General features: G+C 38.3%; 2 long non-coding RNA genes across 2 annotated transcripts; both read right to left on the bottom strand.

Annotated features, from left to right (window-relative positions):
- Nucleotides 1-13,016: 13,016 nt before the first annotated feature.
- Nucleotides 13,017-16,986, bottom strand: LOC124858286. Its single transcript, XR_007035787.1, has 2 exons — nt 13,417-16,986; nt 13,017-13,337 (listed from the first exon to the last, which is right to left on the bottom strand). It is a non-coding gene; the product is annotated as an uncharacterized LOC124858286 (long non-coding RNA).
- A 4,486-nt stretch (nt 16,987-21,472) lies between these two features.
- Nucleotides 21,473-22,950, bottom strand: LOC124858391. The gene is made up of 2 exons (XR_007035823.1): nt 21,764-22,950; nt 21,473-21,695 (listed from the first exon to the last, which is right to left on the bottom strand). It is a non-coding gene; the product is annotated as an uncharacterized LOC124858391 (long non-coding RNA).
- Nucleotides 22,951-25,056: the final 2,106 nt, after the last annotated feature.

Below are 25,056 nucleotides of genomic sequence, written 5' to 3' on the forward strand. Positions count from 1 at the left end.
GACTGTCATGGCACACAGTCCTCTATCAGTCCAAAAAAAAACAGTCCCTTCCCAGGTCTGTTGGTGAGACATTCAATCATTCTTTGTCCACTTTAACTTCTCCAGGAGGGAGAAAGAAGAAACTTTGCTCCGGTTTCTCTTCTGCCCGCATAAGATGTGCTTTCAATATAAATCCAGTGTATCGCTCTTCTGGCTCTGGCAAACAGCATGGATCGTTGTCCATCTCAGTGGGTTTGGGGCCAGACTTTTTCTGAGTTTCGTTTTGGTGGAAACTGTGAAGATATATTATGTGTGTGCATCATTATTATTATGTTCATAACCAGTGTGGGAAATAAAATGTATAACCTGTGTTAGTGGCCTGCAGAATTGTTATTGCACAAACTTGGCCTTGAGTGTGATGAAGCAGAAAATACTGAGAGTTGAAGGAGTGTGTGAAAAAGTAGAGACTGACTTACTCCCTGCTTATATCAGTAGATACGAGTGCAGGTGCTGGGAGACAGGAACATGTCCTAATATGGTAGGCAGGAAAATGTGTGTACGTGACTACATGTAAGAAAAAAAATTGTAACAGGCGCTGCCCATTTTCATGTGTGTTTTAATAAAAGCAATGAGCCCAGTGAGAAGCTCCGAAGTCGTCTCGGTGTGTGGTCAAATCACATGAGAGCTTCCCTGGTCCAGGTACTTTTAAATTCAATATAACGGTTATAGTGACAGACTGATGCTCCTTCAGATCACCACCAGAGATCTTAATGCTGGGACTCCAAGGAGAATCTGGAGTTTCAGTCGACAAACATTTTCATCAACAGAAACATATACAGCAAATTCAGCACTTAGCAAATATCCAAATGTATTAAATGTTTTGAGATGTGAAGTTAAAATAAGGGGGGGGGGGGGTATGTAAAGTGCTGCATCATTGTTAAGTGAAAACATATGTAAAAAATTTAAAATAGCTTAATTGTCAATAGGTTTTCAATATAGTTTGTCTCAAACATAAGAGAATATGTTTGCACTCTTTGCAGTTTTTCATTGTTACATTTTTGTGTTGCAGACAAGAAAAGATTAGCTGAAAAAATGTTGTAGAACGTATCTCCAACATGGGTGATAATTTTGGACTGGATGTCTAATATCTCAGAGAAACCTGTTTTTCTAATCCATGTTGATTCCACAATGAAACCTAGATCATGAGTCAATGAGAAAAGTTAGAATGTTTTGAAATTCATGGACACCGTGTTTTGTTTTGGCTGAAAAAGTTTGTGCTAAGATGCTACATCGGCCAATTATTAGTCTATTCAATTCAATTCAAAAATACTTTATCAATCCCAAAGGGAAATTAAATGTTGTTATAGCTCATATTATGCAGGTTCCTTCAAAGAGCTGCTGTAGATGTTGATGGCTGTGGGCAGGAACGATCTCCTGTAGCGTTCTGTCTTACAGCAGATCTGAAGAAGCCTCTAAATGAAGACACTCTGTTGTTGTAGGACAGTCTCATGAAGATGATGCTCAGGGTTCTCCATAATGTTCTCCATTTGATGAAGAATCCTTCTTTGCACAATGATCTCCAGAGGTTCCAGAGGAGTCCCCAGAACAGAACCAGCTTTCTTTATCAGCTTGTTGAGCTTTTTTAAGTCCATGGTTCTGATGCTGCTTCCCCAGCAGATGATGGTAGAAGAGATCACACTTTCCACAACACGACTTATAGAAGATATGCAGCATCTTGCTCCAAACACTGAAGGTCCTAAGCTTCTCCACTCCAGTCTGTTGTCCAGGTGAACACCGAGGTATTTGTACTCCTCCACCACCTCCACTTCTTCTCCCAGGATGGAAATAGTGTTTGACCTATTCCTGTTTCTCTTAAAATCTACAATCATCTCCTTTGTTTTATTAACGATCAAGATGAGATGATTGTTTCCACACCATGCCACAAAGCGCTCCACCACCTTCCTCTACAGTCCTCTGTTGTGCTCCTGTGCTGCTGACTACCTGGTTAGACTCACAACCCTTCAGTCTCACAAACTGTGGACTGTTTGTCAGGTAGTCTTTGATCCAGGAGATTGTTGAGGCCTTCATGATATGGTATGTCAGGGCAACAGGTATATAGTCACTGAGGACTGATGGGTGAGTTTCCTTTGGCACCAGAACAAGACAAGAGGTCTTCCACAACACTGTAATCTTCTTCTGGGTTGAAGAGGTGCTGCAAAATCCCACATAGTTGCTCTGCAAAGGCTTTCAGGACTTTAAGGCTGACACCATCTGGACCTGCAGCCTTATTCCGGTTCAGTCTCTCTAGTTGTTGCCAGGGAGAGGCAAATACATCATAAGCATCTTCTGATTTGTTTGAAGGCAAACATGCAGAAGCAGAAAGGTCCATGGCCAAGGTGGAAGATAAAATATTTGAGGTGTGACCGTAAAGCTGTGGGTCAAAGGAGGTGGGACGTCTGTTTGGCTGTGAGCAGGAGAGGAGGATGATGAGCTTGTTCCTGAACTGATCCCATTGAAGAATGTGTTCAGTTCACTGGTTCTGTCCAGACATCCATCGGTCCGATCATCCTTCTGCTTGAAGCCTGTGATCTTCTTCATCCCTGATCACACATCTCTGATATTGAGATTCTGGATGATCAGTTGCTAGAGGCTAAAGGGGCTTCATCTTGTACACCTCTTTGCTGTCTCTAATCTTGACTTAAAGTTGCTTACAAACATGAGAAAATATGTATGCTTTCTTTGCAGTTCTTTGAAAATATGAACTCACTTTTATTATTTAATGTTTATGTTTAAAAAATCTTAAAGACGATCTATAATTCTTTTTTTGGTAACCCTTACAAATCACAGTTCTTCCACTGCAACACACGGTTTTAGCCCAAATATACTGCTCAAAAAAATAAAGGGAACACTTAAACAACACAATATAACTCCAAGTAAATCAAACTTCTGTGAAATCAAACTGTCCACTTAGGAAGCAACACTGATTGACAATCAATTTCACATGTTGTTGTTCAAATGGAAAAGACAACAGGGGGAAATCTTTGGCGATCAGCAAGACACACTCAATAAAGGAGTGGTTCTGCAGGTGGGGACCACAGACCACTTCTCAGTACCTATGCTTTCTGGCTGATGTTTTGGTCACTTTTGAATGTTGGTGGTGCTTTCACACTCGTGGTAGCATGAGACGGACTCTACAACCCACACAAGTGGCTCAGGTAGTGCAGCTCATCCAGGATGGCACATCGATGTGAGCTGTGGCAAGAAGGTTTGCTGTGTGTGTCAGCGTAGTGTCCAGAGCCTGGAGGCGCTACCAGGAGACAGGCCAGTACACCAGGAGACGTGGAGGAGGTTGTAAGAGGGCAACAACCCAGCAGCAGGACCACTACCTCCGCCTTTGTGCAAGGAGGAACAGGAGGAGCACTGCCAGAGCCCTGCAAAAGGCCACAAATGTGCATATGTCTGCACAAACGGTCAGAAAGCGACTCCATGAGGATGGTATGAGGGCCCGACGTCCACAAATGGGGGTTGTTCTCACAGCCCAACACCATGCAGGACGCTTGGCATTTACCAGAGAACACCAGGATTGGCAAATTCGCCACTGGCGCCCTGTGCTCTTCACAGATGAAAGCAGGTTCACACTGAGCCCATGTGACAGACGTGACAGAGTCTGGAGACACCGTGGAGAGCGATCTGCTGCCTGCAACATCCTTCAGCATGACCGGTTTGGCAGTGGGTCAGTAATGGTGTGGGGTGGCATTTCTTTATAGGGCCACACGGCCCTCCATGTGCTCACCAGAGGTAGCCTGACTGCCATTAGGTACAGAGATGAGATCCTCAGACCCCTTGTGAGACCATATGCTGGTGCGGTTGACCCTGGGTTCCTCCTAATGCAGGACAATGCTAGACCTCAGGTGGCTGGAGTGTGTCAGTAGTTCCTGCAAGATGAAGACATTGAAGCTATGGACTGGCCCGCCCGTTCCCCAGACCTGAATCCGATTGAGCATATCTGGGACATCATGTCTCGCTCCATCCACCAACGTCACGTTGCACCACAGACTGTCCAGGAGTTGGTGGATGCTTTAGTCCAGGTCTGGGAGGAGATCCCTCAGGAGACCATCCACCGTCTCATCAGGAGCATGTCCAGGTGTTGTAGGGAGGTCATACAGGTACGTGGAGGCCACACACAATACTGAGCCTCGTTTTGACTTGTTTTAAGGACATTACATCAAAGTTGGATCAGCCTGTAGTGTGTTTTTGCACTTTAATTTTGTATGTGACTCTAAATCCAGGCCTCCGTTGGTTAATAAATTTGATTAATAATAATAATAATTCGAAAGAAGTATCTGTCTGTATAACTGGTGTTTACATCAGGAAACAGAGTGGTGCAGTTTTTCTCTGTCAAGTTTCCAATTATTTCCAGTAAATAGGTGTTAACTGACCCACTGCTGTTGAAAATAACAGGGCTTGGATTGACATTATGATTTGTGGTAGCTCTGTACCAAACTCCATAGATAGGTCTAGTAACGTTGTAGCGGGGATCAGTTGAATTATATCTGCATGGGATTTGCAAACAAGATCCACTCAGTGCTTTAATCTGCCCAGGTGTGTCAGCAAAGATGAATGGATTGGAACAACCACCTAAAATACCTGTAAAAAAAGACTAATGATGAAAATAATGTGGAGAAAAATCTGCCTGCAGAGAAAATTCATGATCCATAAACTCCAGTTCAGCTGTAGCAGGTTACATTTGGAGCATTTAAACAATATCAGCATCAAATGTTTTAGACTAAAAATGATTCATGTGATGTCTCCAAATGAAAGGAAATAAACAAACAGCTCACCTGGAAGAAAGAAGACAATCAGTAACATGTTGATGGATTCTTCATAAAATGAAGAACATTATGGAGAACGCTGAGCATCCTCTTCATGTGACTGTCCTACAACAACAGTGTCTTCAGTCAGAGGCTTCTTCAGATCTGCTGTAAGACGGAGCGCTACAGGAGATCCTTCCTGCCCACAGCCATCAACATCTACAACGGCTCTTTGAGGAAACCTTCATAATATGAGCTATAACAACATTTAATTTCCCTTTGGGATTAATAAAGTATTTTTGAATTGAATTGAATTGACTGTCAACACATTCTCAGACAGAGCTGCCATCAGACTCTGATCGTCCTTCATCTCACACTGGAAACCAGAGTTTTCATAGAATCTGTTTCTAAATAAATGAAACTTTTTCACAGATATATACAGTCACATTCAAAACATCAGAAAATTGTTTAAGTTCATTTATTTCAGTAACTCAATTCACTAAGGGAAAAACATCATATAGATTAATTACACACAGACTGATGTTTTTAAGCCTTTATTTTTGTTAACAATGATGATTTTCAGGTTGCATCTAATGACAACATGAAATTTAACTGTAAGGATTATTGATTATTGATTAATTAATATTTATCAAACATTGTAATTAAAAATCATAATTCTGGTAAATAATTTCTTAACCAAAATCATTACTTACACATAGAAATCAGAGATGACCTCTGGTGTTGTGATTATTAATAATTACAATTAGCAAATTCTCACCAAAAACCATGCCACTGTTTAATCAACCACGTCACTGAAGGTGGGGGAACTTCGACCTTATTTTGACAGATAAATCACTCCTCCACAAAATAAACACAAACGCTTCTCTTAATTATATATATGAAGATTTATTGAAGCCATATAATTCTGATCTACCACCATTCTGGTCCAAACACCTTCACCTAACTGACTTAAAGCACTATTCTATATAAAGGAGATAAAAGTGACAACCTAACAATAATAATAATAAGATAAAATATATGTGCATTGTGTGTCGATGAAGATCATACCAGCAGTTTTATGGACAAAATGTGCAATTTGGGTTAACTTAGAAAGAGAAGTCCTCCTGGTGTGCTGATGTCTCGATATTGGCGATCAGCTGGTAGAACCGTGGGCTGTGCTCTTAGCTACTAGCAGCTGATCGTCCCGAATCTCGAACAAAGAGTCATAAAACTCTGAGGTGGGAACTCAGTGGAATAACTACAGTAATAAAATTGGAACAAAGGAGTGGCTGCTTTGAATGAAAAACTTTACAAGTCCTACTTCTAACTCCCGGCTGAAAACCCGGTAATCTTCTCGTCCGTCCAGGAGGAGAAAATATGAAGAACCGTTTAGTCGACTGAATCAACAAGGAGGAAACTCATCTCCTTGAAAATAAAACCTCTGTGGGTTTTTCACCTGCGACGGGTGTCGGCGTGGTCTTCGATCGATTTATGAATCTTCTGACCTTCTTGAATCAGACAGATTTACAGCTTTCAAGCTCTTCTGGGAATGGCCATGTGGAGAAAAAGTTTGCCTGCAATCTTTTCTCTCTCTCTAGATATGCGCCTCCGTTGCGTCGTCCCATGAGACATGCTGGAAATGGCAACAAAAGTTTATTTTCCGCGGGTTTTATAATGCAGGGTGACGTCAGAGCTGCAACATCTGTTGAGCTGCGCGGCCTAGTCTGTCCGACCAAAATGGATGACCCCAACAATACCAATAAAAAACATAGACTTACTAAAAAGTATGTTTAAAACCTGCTTAAAGGTTGTTATTCTCCAAAGGTGCTTTTAATCTGACAAATGAGCCTCATCGGAACGCATATTTTAACTTATTAAAATGGACTGTATTTGTACTCATATGATTAGAAAGGTAAAAGGTAAAATAGCTCAGAGGAAATTTTGTACTTTGAGATTACTGAAAATATCAATTTTACAATAGAACCGAAGTTCAAAACAGAACTGGAAATCAACTATAAACTTTTATTATGAATAGAAAAACAGAAGGAAGAAACTTACTCTGAACAAAACCCAGAACAGAGATAATCTGATATCCAAGCTGAAAATCGCACAAATGAAGTAGTGACTCCAGCTGCAGCAAACAGACCAGAGGTGTGGACTTAGTGAACAAACTGACAAAAAAAAGGGGAAATGACAGCATAATATATTCAGTAGGAACTAGTGATGATTTAAAGAAACAGAATCAGATCAGAACTGAACAAAGGAACCAAGAGAAAAACAGGAGCACAGAAATCAAATCAATGTACAGATACATCTCAGAAAAGTAAAATATCATTAAGTTCAATATTTTTTATCAAGTGAAACTCGTATATAGCTAAAGAAGCTGAAGCTTACTGATTCCGTAATTCATGCAATAGGAGGCCCAACCAACAAAACCTAAAGGCTTGAAATATTTCACTCGATGCATAATAAATCTATATACTCAATGAGTTAGACTTTATGACAGGACTAACATAAAGTATTGAACTTTTCAATGGTAACCACATTTTTTGAGATGTACCAGTAAAAATGCACCAACAAAAAAAAAAAAAAGTATGAAGACTTTGACCAAAAGACTAAAACTCTGTTGTTTCTCTATAAGATGTGAAGCAGGAGTTCTGGCATGTTTTAAAGAACAAGACAGATGTTTAAGGGAATTACTGTCTTACTGGATGCAGCAAGTTGTCATCCAGACAAAGTGATATTCTTAGAGTCCAGATTTGATTACTGTTAAAACACAATAGCTAAAAAAGAGGCATTGGATTATAGAAACACTAAAGCCTAATGTAAAAACTGGAGAATAATTTACTTTCCAAGCTATGACAATGGAGATTAAATCTGAGTGAGGAAATGCTAACTTCCAAAAGAAGTAAAAAGAAGAAGATAAAGTGCAGTGATCTGTGTACTTACTGTGACAACATCAGCAAAAGCTGCAGATTTGGGCTTTCTGTTAGAAGGGTTCATGTATGCATCAATTATTTACCAACATTTCTGATGGCAAAAACTAAATTTGCATCAGTTCCCTTCCCACTTGTTCCACTAAATCTCTTTCAAAGTGTAAAAATATGAACTATGATTATCACATGAAGCAGGTTTTGATTCCAGACTATCAGCCGCCTGAGGCGAACCCTTGAGGAAAACAATTACATATATAGCAGATTAGCTGGGTTTAAGTAACTGCTGTGTCACCTCTCTGCAGCTGCAAATATTATCTAGTTTTGGTTTATCATTCATGCACAAACGTTCTGCTTACAAGTAAAGGCTGCAAAGTTTTGGCTGTTCAGTATCTGTCTTAGGTGTGGTTCCCTGAGATTTTGACAAAGTAATGTAAATAATTTTCAGGACTAAAGATGAAGTCATCTGATAATGGCACCTTTTTTTAAATGAGATCCATATTCTTTTAGTTCAGTTGTATCCCTTTTCCTACCCTGTAATAATCGTTTTTGTGTTGCAGGCCTGACATCAAGAATGTCTAAATCAAAGTTGCCTAAAAAAGTTAAATTTTGATTTTAAAAAAACTAAAAAAAAATTTTAATCTTAATGAAAATAAAATAGTGATGATTAGATTTAGAAGGTGAAACACCACAGACACAATTTGCACAATAAGTATCTTATTGGCTTTAAATGGTCCATCTGATTTAAGAAATGTGGTTGTTATTTTTAAACATTCTTTGAGATTGGACAAACACATCTCTGCAGTTCCTAATTCCAGCTTTTTCTGTCATGCTTCAAGCACAGATGGACATTGAGACCAAGCAGTAAGCAGAGACGATTTGACTTTATTGAGAATTCTCTCTTCGTCAGACAGGTCCGGGTGATCCAAAGTAACTGACAGGAATAACCAAGTTCTCAGGGTCAAACAGGCGGAAGGTCAAAGCCAGGTAATCCAAATCAGCTAGAGTGGGAGCCCATTGGGTTCAGGTTTGGACTGGTGCGGGTCGGGCAGGCAGGGTAACTGAACGAGGTTTGCTATCTAGTAAAACTTGACTTGAAGTTAAATGAATGGCCGGAAGGTGTTACCACATAAGGTTCCACAACAATCTGAGGCCGTGCAGGAAGAGGATCTGTCCTTATGCTGCAGAACAGGGTGATGAGGTTCAGGAGTGACGGTCATGGATCAGCAGCAGGTGTGACATTTTCCACCACAGGCTCATAGCAAAAGTTAGGCCGTGTTGACCCTTTGCATATCTTGAAAGTGTAATTCATGCTTTTACAACTTAATGTTTGGGAGGTGTTCCAGGCACGTCCCACCGGGAGGAGGCCCAGGGGACGGCCCAGGACACGCTGGAGGGACTATGTCTCTCAGCTGGCCTGGGAACGCCTTGGGCTCCCCCTGGAGGAGCTGGAGGAGGTGTCTGGAGAGAGGGACGTCTGGGCGTCTCTGCTGAGTCTGCTGCCCCCGCGACCCGGTCCTGGATAAGCAGAAGACGACGAACGAACGAACGAACTATTGATAATCCAACCAAAACTCTTAACTTGTTTTTTTTCTTTTTCCCAGCATGGTTTTAAAATATTACGTGTGGGATGATCTGGATTATTGCTTTGTAAGTTTATCCAGTAATTTATTGCTAACTGTTTCCTTCGTAGATCTAAATCCATCTCTCCCATCTCTACCTGAAGTGCTGCTATTGGACTGGTTCTGATTGCTCCTGTACAAATTCTTAAAGCTTGATGTTGTATATTATCTAATTTTATAAGATGAGTGTTTGCTGCTGATCCATAAATTATACTTCCATAATCAATATTCAATCTAATTAATCCTGTATAAATTCTTTTTAATGATGTTCGATCTGCTCCCCAATCAATACCAGCCATACATCTCATAATGTTTAATATTTTTTTGCATTTATCTATGATTCTTTCTATATGTACTTTCCATATAATTTTTTCATCAAACCATATACCTAAAAATTTAATATTTTTTACTTGTTCTAAAACTTGATTGTATAATTTTAGTTTTATATTTTCTCTTTTCCTTTTCTGTGTAAACACCATTACTTTTGTTTTTTTCCACTGAGAACTTAAATCCCCATTGTTTTGCCCATTGTTCTATTCTAATAATCTCATCCTGTATTTTCTTTTCAATAAGTTTGATATTACGACTCCTTTTCCATATAGCTCCATCATCTGCAAATAGTGAGCAACCGACTTCCTTACCAATATTTTTAAATACATCATTTATCATTATAGAAAACAATAACGGACTTATAATACTTCCTTGAGGAGTACCATTATCTATTATATATTTACCTGACAATTCTTGACCAATTCTTACTTGTATTGTTCTTTTTGATAAAAAATATTTAATCCAGTTAAACATTTTTCCAGTAATACCCATTTTATTTAATTTAATTAATAATCCTTCAACCCACATCATGTCATAAGCTTTTTCTATGTCGAAAAATACAGCTACTACATTTTCTTTGTTTATTTGTGCTCTTCTAATTTCATATTCTAAACATAATGCAGAGTCATTTGTGCTTCTCCCTTTTCTAAACCCATTTTGATTTCTAGATATATATCCATTAATGTTTAAATAATATGTTAATCTATTATTAATCATTTATCCATTATTTTACAAATATTTGATGTTAATGCGATTGGTCTATAATTTTCTGGTATTGTGTTATCTTTTCCTGGTTTAGTTATTGGAATAATTATTGCTTCCTTCCAGCTCTGTGGCAGCTCTCCCTCCTCCCAGACTTTATTGTATAATTCTAATATTTGGTCTTTTGTTTTGTCATTAAGATGTTCTATCATCGTATAGTACATTTGATCTTTTCCAGGTGATGTATTTTTTGTTTTCCTGGTAACAAAGTTCATTTTTCCTTGTGTAAATGGTTCATTTATTAATTTATTTGTATCTACATTATTTTGCATTAATTCTTTATATTTCATCTTTGTGATTTCCATACCTTTCTTCCCCTCTTCACTAATATTATTTGAACTATGAATTTTACTAAATGTTTTAGCTAATATTTCTGCTTTTTCTTTATCTTCCGTTATAGTTGTATTATCTATTTTTAATATAGGATATTCATATTCTTTTCTAATACCCTTCATTCTTTTAATTGTTTTCCAAATTTGGTCTATTTTTGTTTCTCTCCCTACGGTATTACAAACGTTTCTCCAATATTCTCTTTTTGCATTCTTAATGATCTTTCTTACCTTTGCCTGCTTTCTTTTGTACTCAAGGTTCTGATAAATTGGATTACTTTTTAACATTTTAAATGCTTTATTTCTTAATTTTATTACTTCACTACATTCTTTTGTCCACCATGGCACAATTTTTATATTGTTCTTTCTTCCTCCTTTTTTTATTGATTCTTCTGCAGCCTGTAAGATTTGTTTTACAGATATTTATATTTAAACTATTTATCAATTGACTCATCTATTTCTTCCAATTTATTTTGTCTTAAATATTTACATTTTTCCCAATGAGCCTTATAAATTTTCCATCTTTTATATAATCCTGTATTCCTGTTATTTATTAATATTCCTGTTATGATTTTAATGGGGTAATAATCACTGCCTATTGTTGTATCTTTGTCAATGTCCCACTCAGTTATTGGCTAAACAATTTGATACTATTGTTAAATCAATCACAGACTCTGTACCTGTTTTTACATTAATTTTTGTTCCTCTTCCATCATTTATACATACCAAATTTTTCATTTCCATTATTTCTTCAATAACTTGTCCATTTTTATCAATACATTTTCCCCATAATGTGCTGTTAGCATTAAAATCTCCACACCAGATTACTTTTCCTTCTAAATACCCCGTTAATTCATCCATCAACTCGAATGATAATATTTTACATGGATTATAAAAATTTATTATCTTACATTTTTCTTTTTTATTGTAAATTTCAAATACTATGTATTCTAAATTTTTACCTTTTCCTAATATCTGATATTGTATCCCTTCTTTTATAAATATTCCACATCCTCCTCCACTTCCTTCTTGTCTATCCCTTCTGATACTATTGTACCCTTTAAACACAAAATCTAGGTTTGGCTTTAACCACGTCTCCTGTATACATATAATTTCTGGTTTTTCTTCAATTCCATCTATATACCATTTAAATTCCTGTCCATTAGCTATTAAGCTTCTTGCATTCCACTGTAATATTATCATATATTTCTATCAGCTGGGGTTCCTCCTTGCCTTCCATCTGTTTCCAACTTTTTATTAATGTTTTCCCAAGATCCTTCTTTAAACCCTAAGAACTTTTCTGCTCCTCTGACTATTATTTTAATCTTTTCTGTTTTGTGTTTAGCCTGTTCAGTGCAGTTAATGACATAAGTTATGAATAATAGTTTTTCCACAGACATTGTAACATTTTCCTCTGATTCTACTTTTCTTTGTTGATAATCTGGAATCCTAACTTGACCTTCATCCCTTGATCTTTCTTTCTGTACATTTTTGACTGCTTCAGCATAGCTTATGTTTTTAGTCATTTTAATTTGTTGAATTTATTTTGCTTTCTTCCTTACTGACTCTATGTTGCCCTCCACAATTGCCAAATTTTTCCTGCACTTCTTCCCCACAATCTTCAATTCTGTGATCTTCTCCACACTTTGGACATCTTTGTTTTCCTTTGCAGACAGCTGCTATATGACCATATCTCTGACATTTAAAACATCTTAGTGGTGGAGGAATGAAAGGCCTCACAGAAAAACTCAGATATCCTATTTTAACATTTTGTGGCAACACCTTTTCTTCAAAGTCTATTAAAATTGACAGGCTTCCTACTCTTTCTCCATTTACATTTTTTGTCAGTCTTTTGAGATTTTTTATCTTCGCACCAACAATGCTTTTTTTTAACTTGTCTATATCTTCCTCCAGAGGAATGCCATAAATTACCCCCCGAATGATTTTATTGTCTCCTATAATCTTCCTCTCTGTCACCGTTTTCTTGCAAATGTTTTCAACTTGTAAAGCATTTCTTCTTTGTTCTTCGGTTTTACACAACACCAGTATATTTCCATCTCTCAAGACCTTCACCATTTCAACATCTCCTATCTTTTTTTTTTATTTCTCTAGATAGTGAAATAGGACTCAGGTTCTGTTTTTCTTCTTCATTTTTTATCTTCAATATTATTTTACATTCTTCCCTTCCAATTTTCCTCCTAACTACTCTCTCTTCTTCAGAACTGTTTTCTTCCAGCTCTCTTTTACTCCTTTGGCTGTCTAACATTTTCCCTTCTTCTGCTTTACCTCTTCGGCGTCCTCTCCCTCTATTTACTGGCGTACATTCATCAAAGTCCATATTGTCCTCCTGTGTATCCATTCTGAACCATTCACATATCAGTTTATGCCTTTTACTGCCACTTCCAAAAGTAAATAATCTCTGACACTGTGGGGTTCTAAGGAGTCAGGCGTTCGATCAACTCTCCATCGAGTGGCTTGTAGTTCCTCCAATGCCTCCTCCAAGGTCTCAGCAACTTTTGAAGCTCCTCAGATGATTGCTCTGATGGGTCAGCTGAACTTGTCTGTCGCACCCTAGTGAAGAGAAAGAAGCATCGCACCACACAGCTCCGTGGCTTGAAAATTAAATATAAAATAAAAGTAGTTTACTTACCAAAATAATCTGCAGCTAAAGCAGAAACTACTCAACACCAGATACTTGTTGATTTAAGATGATCAGCAGTGGATCAATCAAATCAGATAGATTTGTTGTTTAAGGAAGTCTCCATCCTTCATGCTTTGTGAATGAGGAAGTCACCACATGAGGTAATATTACAGAATCCATAGCTGTAACCAATGAGGATCAACACCTGGCTGAGGAGGGTCTAAGTCATGTCCTTTTAGACCTTTAACCAGAAGATTTCATCTTCACAAATTCAAAATGTAGAACATGTTTTGGTTTCATATGTTGGTATGAGTTAATCAGTCTCAGTGTTGATGTAGGTAATTATTTCTCCTTTCTTTCTGTATTTTAACTCCTAATGTTTCAACAAATTTCTACTAATGTTTTTATTCATGTGTTACACATAACTGAAGGACATATCTCCACAGATTCTGAGCAGAAAGTTATGCATTGTCCATCATCTTCATCACAGTTTTAAAAGAATGTTTTATATTATATCGGTTTTAAGTATTTTCAGTATCCTTGTTTTCACAGTATATCTGAAGTCATAAAGACTGAAGGACAAATAACAGTTTGTGATGTGTCTCCTCTTGGTGGTGGAGTGAAAGAACACACGCATCACTCAAAGAGCTTAATACCAAAACAAATCAGAGGTATTTGTACAGAAACCATCCTCTAAGGTTTGTACAAAGTTTAAAGTTACGAACAATAAGTTCTCTTTCTGAAGCTTACACATAATGTCCATTTTCAAGGCAGATCTGACTGATTTGAGGAAGTTGCATCTGTTATTCAACAGCTCTATGAATTAAGGAGTAAGAGATTTCACATATCTGAAAAACTGCATTTTAATGTTGCAAAGAACATAAACTCTTATGCAAACAATGATAACTTCCTCTTCCTTAGTGTGATATTAACCCAAATATTTCAGTGGGAATTCAATGATTTGGTACAACTTCTAAACATTTTATTCCTGATATAACTGTGAAGAAGGAACTAAGTTACACAACATGAACTGGAAATGGTTATCCATAAAAACCACAGTTTATCATTCAGCAAGATAAATATGACAACTTCCAATATAATTATAAAGTGGGTCAATTCCTGGCAAATCATCTCAGTGTAAAAAGCCAAATCCACTATTCCAGCTATTCTAAATTCAACAGAAGAAACAGCTTAAAATCCCCAAGACATCAACAATGTTTTCAATTCCTTCTACATACAGTGATATACACCTTATCATAATCCAAACCAAAATGAAATAAATGTATCCCTGAAAGAAATCCAGCTTCCTCATTTAGCTACTGAAAAAGCTAATATGTTAGACCTTCCACTTAGACCAGATGAACTTCATAAAGCACTTCTTAAAATGTCCAACAACAAATCACCTGGACCTGATGGATTTCTAAAATAACTTCTGGCCCATATTATCACCACTCTTCTTGTAACAAATTAAGTCAAATCAAATTCTACAATACTACCACAGATAAACACAGCTGGCATTACAGTACTTCTGAAACCAAATAAAGACCTGATGTACCCATCAGGCATCCCATCGGATGCAATGAAAACCTTTGACAAAGTGAACTGAACATTTTTGCCCAAAGCATTAAAAAAATGTGGATTTAGAGTCGTTCGTCAGATGGATAAAAACACTATATACCTCACTGAGGGCTACAATAAGTACCAAAGGAATCACATCGTTCAGTTTTATACTCCTGTAAGGGTTATGATTATTGATTATACATATTTATCAAAAATTATAATTAAAAATCATAATTTAGAAGAAATAAATTCTAACCAAAAATAATTTCTTATGAATAAAGATCAGAGATATGCTATGGTGATGTGATTATTGGGCTCACAGTACTTAATAATTACAGTTAATTATTATCATTAATAATTGATAATTATTATCCAAAACCACGCCAAATATCACTGTGTTATCAACCGTCTCACCGACTGGTGGAACACTAACCTTATCTTGACAGATAATCACTCTTACACAAAACAAACACAAATACTGTCTCTTTATCTAATGTATTAAACCAATAGTCCCTCTTACAATCAAACTATTCTGGTCCAGCAACGTTCACCTAATTAAACATGCACTATTCTACAAAAGGGGTTCACTAATAATAAAAAATCAGGATGTGTGCTGAGGGTAGATGGAGATCAAACCAGGAGTTTATGGATAAATGAGAATAACACAACAATTTAAATGAACTTGGAAACAACAAAACCACTAGACAGTGAAGCCTTTCTCTGTGTGTGTCTCTAGACAGCAGCTATCAGCTGGTAGAATGGTAGGGCCACGCCCCGGACGCAGAGCATCTAGCTGCCTCAAAATCTCGAACAAAGGGGAGCTCAGTGGAAAAACTTCAAGGGTAATAAAATGATGGAATGAACAATGGAGTGGCCAGGCCACGAGGTCCAGACTGCAGTCTGTTTCGAATGAAAAACTTCCACAGTTCAGCTTTAACTCCTGGCTGATTGGCAATCAGCAGGACAACGCATCCAAACTTGAGCGCTCATTGCGCTTCTACAGTATTCAGACAGTAAATTAAAACAGTTCAGCAGAAAACACTTCAATAAATATTGCATGCAACAAGTTAATACCTTGGATTAACTAATAGTGATCCTAACTCACCTTAACTATGCCTCACCCTGCCCAGACCTCTAAATACACCTATCTGATTTAGTATAAAAAAAGAACGAAATTACTTTGACGTGGATTTCTTCTCTTCACTGGCTTGAGGATGAGTCCTAGGTCTGAAAAACATACAAGGGGGACCAGAGTGTCACGCCTCCGTGATCAACTCAAAAACAGCTAACTTTTCCTCCATCCAAAACGGGGAAAATATGACTAACCGTTGCAGACGACTGGAAAGCACGGAGTCACGCCTGTGTCGCGTCTAACGGTCTTCAACCGGATATGAATCTTTTGATCTTTTTGTATCAGACAGATTTCCAGCTTTCAAGCTCTTGCGGGAATGGCCAGTGAGGAGGAAAAGTAAACCTGCCCGCGAGCTTCTATTCTCCAGAGATTGCCCCAGAGCGTATTGCTTCACTACGACTAGAAATAGTGATTAAAAGTTTGTTTCCTTGGAAAAAAGCCCTAATGACATCATCTTCAAGGCCGTCCGTCGCTGCGACGCATGCCGATGTGAACAGCACAGTCGTCTACCCAACCAAAATGGATGACCCAACACACATAATGGCGTCATAGTCGACATGGATGTTGAGGTCAACCATGTCCTCCCATGAAAGATTAGCTGAAAAGGTTTCATTTTCACAAACATTCTGGTGATACTCCATGTCTAACCTGTATATTAGATGGTCTCACTTCTCTAAAAGGCGTGTGATATCTATGATTCAAATGTTGGACTATTTGTTCGCTACTATACCTCCCAGTATCATCTGCTACTATATACTCCAGTATGGTCTGCTACCACAACTTCCAGGAGGAATTGCAGCTGATAGGAAAGGGCGTCGCAGCTCTATTGTCACAGTGGGCTATATAAGGACACAGGAGACGCCCCACCATTGCTTTTCTCCCGCTGGAAACCAAGACGCGGTTACCACGCAAAGGAGCCGCATCATTCTGGAGAAGAAACCACACGTGGGTTTTCATTAATTATCCCCACTGGCCAAACTCTTGAGAAGAGTTTCCTGGGATAAGAAGACCAGTAAACTTTACTTTACCGATCGAAGGCGTGGATTTAACACGTAACCCAAGAAAAACCCACGGAGGTTTTTCAAGGAGACGCAATTTTCCTCTTTGTTTTGTTCCAGACGACTGCTGACGGTCCTTCATATTTTTCCTCTTTTCCCAAAGGAGGAAGACCGACTGTTTTCCTTTGAGTTTGTTACGGACACGTAACAAAGCTCCAGAGAAGACGACACCAAGTAATCCTGCTTTGTTTTTATTTCTATTAGAAATAGCTTGGGCAGGATAGAGTAGGATTTTAGAGCGATTTAGAATCGCCACTTATAGTCCAATGTGTTCTAAGTTGTATCTGCATGCAATGTCTTATTGAAACTTTGATTGCTGTTGGACTCTGAAAGCCGCCGCGCTTTTAAGCTGTTTATGTGTCTCTGTGTTTGAACACCTGAGCACAGACTCAGGTGAACTTAAAGTTGGACTGCTAGAACCTCATGGTGGAAAACTCCCTATTCCTTTGTCTTTACTCTTCGTGTTTTTTCACTGGTTGCGCCTAAAGGTTTTATGACCCTTTGTGTTTCACTGAGCTCCAACTTTGGGGGTTTTATGACTGCAGCTTGGTGGAGGCCGCTCCCAAAGCTTTGCTCAGTAACATATTTTCTCTTGTTTTTGCCATAACTGCTTGTTTGACTTTCATACACACTCAATGTTGTTTTATCTTGTTTAGTTAATTATTTTACCTCTTTTGTGTAGAACTTTTGCATGGTTGATTAGATGAAGATTATTGAATCAGAATAGCTAGGTGAATCAGGGCTGTTGATTTAATAAATATTCACGTAGATAAAGAGAGAGCGTTTGTGTTTATTTTGAGCAAGAGTGACTTGTCTGTCAAAATAAGGTCAAAGTTCCCCCACCTTCAGTGAAGCGGCTGATTAAACAGTGACATCTAGTAATAGTTATCAATTATTACTGAGAATCTAATAATTGTAATTATCAAGGGCTTGAGCCATAATTACAACACCAGAGGACATCTCTGATTTCAATTCGTAATTAATGATTTTTGATTAAGAATTTTTTTTATCAAATTATAATTTTAAATTATAATTCTTGATAAATATTAATTAATCAATATTCATAATTCTTACACAAATCTCGCTGGTTTGGATAAAATTTGATCGTGCTCTCCGAAAAGTGATCTGTATCGTCCAAAGTCGGGAACAGGTCTGAAAAAGCTCTTTGTGATGTCAAATATTGATATAGATTCTTTGATGCATCATAGAGTGATGTCATCAGCTCTGATGTCATGGTCTCCTTTGATGCTGAACTGTATGCAACATACTGTGTGCAAAATGACACAAAGCAGAGAACAAAGTAAACCTCTTAAACAGAAATGCTATCATTGATGGAATGATACATTGTTGATGTCAATGTTTTTCATGAATTTATTGAGTGTAAATAACTTGTTGGAAGGAGTTGAGAATACAGGGAAGTGTAAATAAGAAACTTCTTTAATTGAAGGTAGGAGTGCAGCCAAGGAGTTTTCTTTTTGCTAACTTGTGCCTGAGAGGAAGTAGAGGCACAGAAAGGTTTCTTGTTTATCTTTTACCTTGGACTTTTACCCCACTGATAAAAGGAAAAGGAGAAGACACTGTAGATGGCTGGACTGCTTACTGGATTTTCTTGCCAACTTGTGTTGTTGCGTGTTTCATTATGGATTTACTGCACAATGCAGCATCTCAAGAAAGAAGAGAATTTTCCCTTTGGGACTTTTGTCTTTTATCTTTATGTTGACCTCACTTGTGAAGCACAGACACTTTAATCAAAATCAGTTTAAAATTAAAGCAGAGTTAGTTATTAAACTGACAAGGCGTTGTCTTAGAACAGAGCAAGCATTTAAGCAGAACTTCTTTCACATAAGACCAAGAGCAGAACAATTATCTGAAATGCTGCACCAACATGTGTTCAGTATGTAACAGGTTTTAGTCCTGATGGACCACAGATTCCTCCCAGAGGGAAATTTTTACATATATTTACAACATCTCACATATATTTAAATATTTACATGTGAAAACAATTAGAGTCAGAAGTTCTGCCGTCTGATAGTTGAACTCCTCTGTTTGGATGGAGGACCATATTTACATTGAGGCCTGGGTTTGGGTGGAGCAGCAATGTTCTTTTAAAGACTTTTACAAAGAAAGATTGAATAGAGAAGGATAAAATCAGAAAAACAAAATGCCACACAAAACTTAAAATATCTTTTCTACGGTTATTTTATTGTTTTCTCCCTTGTTTTGGTGTTTTCTGTTTAAGGGTTTTTGTAAACCAAAGCATTTTATTCTCGTTTTTTTAATTGTTCTTTACAAAAACAGCTTGTTTTTTTCTTGAGATTTTATAAGGGGTCTTTTTATGTTTTTGTGATATTTTGGTCTTTTACTATTTTTAAAGAAATGACAAAAAGTTTCAAATTTTGCATGTATTGACATATGAGAAAACAGTTGGAGTTAGAGGTTCTGCCAAGGGCCTCTGATAGCACTGACTCCTGTGGTTAGATAGAGGCCTGCGTATGTCTGGGAGTGTCCCCCCCCTTGCACTTAAAGGGGAAGTCTTTCATTTGCATGGAGGCCTGTATTCACATGCAAATCTATGTTTGGGTGGAAGCCTGCTTTTGGGTGGAGGCATGCATTTGAGTGGTGGTCTGCATGTGCATGGAAGCCTCTATTAGTGTGGTGTATTCTAATTTCAAATTGATCTGACTTCCTCTTGTCGTATTGGGAGTAGGAAGCCACATAGTAAACAGTGTTGGGGTCATCCATTTTGGTCGCACCTTTTGACATGCGCAGCTCAACAGACGTCGCAGCTCTGACGTCAACAAGAGTATAAACCGGCTGAGGGGGCAAGTGTTGTTGCCATTTCCGGCGTGTCTCACAGGACAGCGCAACGGAGGCTCATATCTGGAGAGACAAAAGCTCGCGAACTTTTGCTCCACAAGGCCATTTCCGGAAGAGCTTGAAAGCTGAAAATCTGTCTGATAGAAGAAGATCAGAAGATATATTCGCCGATCGAAGACCACAGAGGTTTTATTTCCAAGGAGATGGGTTTCAGTCGACTAACTGTTCTTCATCTTTTCCCCTCCTGGTCGGATGAGAAGTTACCGGTTTTTTTTCGTAATGTTTCGTAATTTTTCGTAATTTTTTCGTAATTTGATCACCCCCCCCCCCCCCCCCCCCCCCCCCCCCCACCCCCCTCCTCCTTTTTCTTCAGACCTGATACATCCTCAACCGGTGGAGAGAAGAAATCAACGTCAAAGTAATTTCGTTCTTTTCATATTAAACCGGATGTGTGCATTTAGAGGTCTGGGCAGGATGAGGCAGTTAAGGTGATGTAGAATCACCAGTAGTTAATCTCAGGTATCAACTTGTTGCATGCAATACTGATTGATTTATGTTATGCTGAGCTGTGTTTTGATTTGGTGTGCAAGCCCTGCTGAATTGTGCGTAGTTAATGTTTTGTCCGGCTGATCTCAAATCAGCCAGGAGTTAGAAGTTGGACTTTTAAAAGTTTTTCATTTAAAGCAATTGCGGTCTGCGCCTCGCCCGACCACTCTTTGTTCCAGTTTTATTGCTGGAGATTTTCCACTGAGTTCACGCCTCAGAGTTTTATGACCCTTTGTTCAAGATTTGGCATTCAGCTGGTTGTGGCTAAAGGGGCGTGGCTCCACCGTTTTATCAGCTGATCGCTGCGATCAAGACATCAGCACCAGGAGGACTTCTCTTTCCATTTAACCCAAATTGCACATTTTGTCCATAAAACTGCTGGTTTGATCTTCATAGACACTAAATGCGCATATATGTTTTTCTTTTATTATTATTGTTAGGTAGTCATTTTTGTTCTCTTTCTGTAGAATGGTGCTTGTTAGTTAGGTGATGGTTTTGGACCAGAATAATGGTATATCAGGATTATTTGGCTTCAATAAATCTTCATACATATAATTAAGAGAAGTGTTTGTGTTTATTTCGTGCAAGAGAGATTTATCTGTCAAAACAAGGTCGAAGATCCTCCATCTTCGGTGAAGTGGTTGAATAAATAGTGACAGTTTGTGGTTTTGGTTAATAATTTGTACTTATTAAAGAGCTTTGAGCCCATAATCACAACACCAGAGGACATCTCTGATTTCTATTCGTAAGTAATGATTTTTGGTTAAGAAATTCATATTTCTTTTAAATTATGATTTTAAATGATAATTCTTACAACACTCTCCTCGAAGTCTGTCCACTCCTTGTTTTGGTACTGGCCCTGGAACCGCTTGGATTGATGGCACGAGTCAGGTGCCTGAGAGGAAGTAGAGTCACCAAAGGGTTTCTTGTGTATCTTTGACCTTGGTTTTGAGTTGAAAGACTCTGAGTCAGCAGAGGGATTTAAGTCCTGCTGGACCTCGACTGAGGTTGGACTCTCAAAGTGACCAGAAGAAACTGGTTCCCCCTGGATCTCTTTTGAGAGGGAAGTCACACCTTCTGGCTGGTTGAGATGCAGCTCAATGGTTCATTGCAGACATCATCACAAAGACAAATAATGGCGTCACAGTCGACTTGGATGTTGAGGTCAACCAAGTCTACCCATGAAAGATTAGCTGAAAAGGTTTCATTTTCACAAACATTCTGGTTTTGCTCCATATCTAACCTGTATATTAGATGGTCTCGTTCTCTAAAAGGCGTCTGATATCTCAGATTCAGATCTCGCTGGTTTGGGTAAAATTCGATCATGCTCTCTCAAAAGTGATCTGTATCGTACAAAGTCGGGAACAGGTCTGAAAACATTCTTTGTGATGTCACATATTGGTAAAGATTCTTTGATGCATCATAAAGTGATGTCATCAGCTCTGATGTCATGGTCTCCTTTGATGCTGAACAGTCAACATACTGTGTGCAAAATGACACAAAGCAGAGAACAAAGTAAACCTCTTAAACAGAAATGTTATTATTGAAATAATATATTGTTTGCTTAATTTCAGCTTTTTGTATTATTTTACTGAGAGGAAATACTGTAACCTGTTGGAAGGAGTGGAGAATATTGCGAAATGAAAATTAAGCAGTGTTATATGTTAGCATTTTATTATTTAAAAAATTATATAATCTCTAGGTTTTATCTATGTTTAAATATGTTTTCTTCATTTACTACATTACCTACAAGGCCATTTTAAGCACACATGTCCACTTTCCTCATCAGATCAATTTCTCTATTAATGGTAAATATGGCAGAAAACTCATAACCTTTTTTAAAACGGCAGATAATCTCCAGGGCATTTAATGGTCAAACTATTTACAAACTGAGTGCAAACAACAGCTGAAGTCCTAGGCTACTGTTTTTTATTTTGTTGTTTTTGGGGGTTTTTTTCCGTGGAGCTAAGGCTATAATGCTCCGGTTGATATATATATAAAAAAAACTTTATTAGAAACTGCTTTGGGATTGTTTCAGTTGCAATGGACACTGAGAAGGAAACGAAAAGGAAAAAAATGGCCATCCAGAAAGTTACTGAAAAGTGGACGGTAATAATGAATGCAAGTTGTATTTAGTGGCAACTGCAGCTTAATATAGAACATCTGACTCCAAACACAGGGGTGTATGTGTGTGTGCGCTTGTGTGCATAAGGTTTGTCCATAAAAATATGCAATAGCAAGTGTGAGGAGCCACAGACCTTCCCTCCTGGACCCGAAACAGACACAAAGAGGCTCTTAGACACAGACATACAAACACCCTCCCCCCAAACAGTGCTCAGTGAAATGTTCAAAGCTTGGGAAATCTTTTTAGAATCTATGCCTGCTTTAAACGTCTCTACAACTTTTTCCCTGACCTGTCTTGTGTGTTCCTTGGACTTCATGATGCTGTTTGCTCCCCAATATTCTCTTAACCAACCTCCGAGGTCATCAGAGCAGCTGTATTTGTACTGAGATTAGATTACACACATGTGGACTCTAGTCATTAGCAATCATCAGGCAACTTCTGAAGGCAACTGGTTGCACTCAGAGTAAATGGGGATGAATATTTTTGGACTTTTCAGTTTTTCATTTGAAAAATATGTTTGAAATCATGTTTAATTTTTCTTCCACTTCACAATTGTATACCAATTTGTGTTGGTCTTTCACATAAAATTCCTATAAAATATATATTTTTTGTGGTTGTAATGTGACGATATGTGGAAACGTTCAAGAGGTATGAATACTTTTACAAGCCACTGTATATGTAAAATTATACAAATATATGTAACCTTTTGTAAATATATGTAAAATTCTGAAACTATGTTAGCCTGATTTATTGATTGGATTTGGCTACATTTTGATCCACTGTTTAAAATAAGTTCTGCTTAAATGCTTCCTCTTACTTAAACAAAATCCTTGTCAATTTATTAGCTAACTCTGCAATAAACGTAAAAATTAACGTAAAGATTAAAGACAAAGTCCCACAGGGAAATATAGACCTTGAGCCGCTGCATTGTGCAGTGAATCCATAATGAAATCAGGTATAAACACGAGTTGGCAAGAAAATCCAGCAAGCAGGTCAGCCATCTACAGTGTCTTCTTCTTTTCCTTTTATCAGTGGTGCTCCAAGGTAAAAGATAAACAAGAAACCTTTCTGTGCCTCTACTTCCTCTCAGGCACCTGACTCATGCCATTAATCCAAGCGTTTCCAGGACCAGAACCAAAACAGGGAGTGGACAAATTTCCAAGCTCCTGTTTACTTTTTACAGTCAGGTTGCAGAGTTGGTCTTTGTTTTTGGGACCTGGCATCCCAAAGTCTTCATGCAAACAGAGACGTCCACACAGATTCAGGTGTCCACAAAAAGAGGACCCAATGTAATAAAAGTGCATGTTTAAATATCACAAAGCAGCTAAACAAATGCTTTCCATAAATATTTAAATAAATATTTAACAATTCTTACTTCTGGATAATTCATTTACTGCTTCCTCTGTACTGGATGAAAAAGTGGGGGGAAAAAATTTCACAGTTAGCTACAGCTAATGACATTTTCCCCTATTTCCAGGGGGCTCATGTATGAAGCATGCGTATGCACAAAACCTTGTGGTGCAACATTTTACACACAACTCGGCATGTAAAAAATGATCGTGTGAAAGTGTGCAGTAATCCACGCAAACTGTTGACCTGCTGTAAACATTTTCAGTCGACAGTAATAAACCAAAGAGAACTAAACCTGCTCTAAATACACTGAAACATGACTCCATTCTGTTTTATTGAATTTACTGAGCATTAAACCTTCTGTTCCTGCTCTTGGTAGAGGAGGACGCTTTTCTTCTGTCTCCTGCACCCTCCCCTGTCTGCCCTGCTTCTGCTCTGTGTCTTGTCCTCTTTCAAATTGTGAATTATGGATCTGGTCAGCTGGTCTCTCAATGCAATTGATCAAATTTTCTGGATGGAAAGACAGGGCAAGGGAGAGCCGTCTTGTCCAGACGGGACATCTCCAGAAACGTCGGCAGCAGTTCTAGCCATTGCAAGGTTGCCCAGCTTATGTGAAGGGATCTGAGCTATCAACACTCAGACTGAAATGTTCAGGGAGCAGAATCGCACACTAGATGAGATCCTACAAGATCGCAGGCTGGCTGCAGTTCCTGGACTCAGAGGTGAAATGGGATAAATCTTGGAGAAGTTGCATGCTCAGATCTGGCGAAAGACCAGGAATTTGGCTGTTTGGATTCGCCATTGAAAAGCACCAGCGAGACTCTTAATGCTGGATGGAAAATTAAGTCAGCCTGACCCAAATAATTGTTGTTTTACTGAATCTGGCTCCCCTGCACGGCCTTGATGGCTGGCTATCTTCAACTTCTCCTGGAAGTTATGTAAACATGACGCTCTGCTCCCTCTGCCCCCTCCCTTCCCTGAGGACATCTGTGGACCTGCTCAGAACTGTGCGGTCAGTTGATGAACGTTCCCTCGTACCATCAAGGACAATGGTCTCTGTG

The sequence above is a fragment of the Girardinichthys multiradiatus genome, chromosome 21 (assembly GCF_021462225.1).
Source record: "Girardinichthys multiradiatus isolate DD_20200921_A chromosome 21, DD_fGirMul_XY1, whole genome shotgun sequence".
In the NCBI taxonomy this organism is placed as follows: domain Eukaryota; kingdom Metazoa; phylum Chordata; class Actinopteri; order Cyprinodontiformes; family Goodeidae; genus Girardinichthys; species Girardinichthys multiradiatus.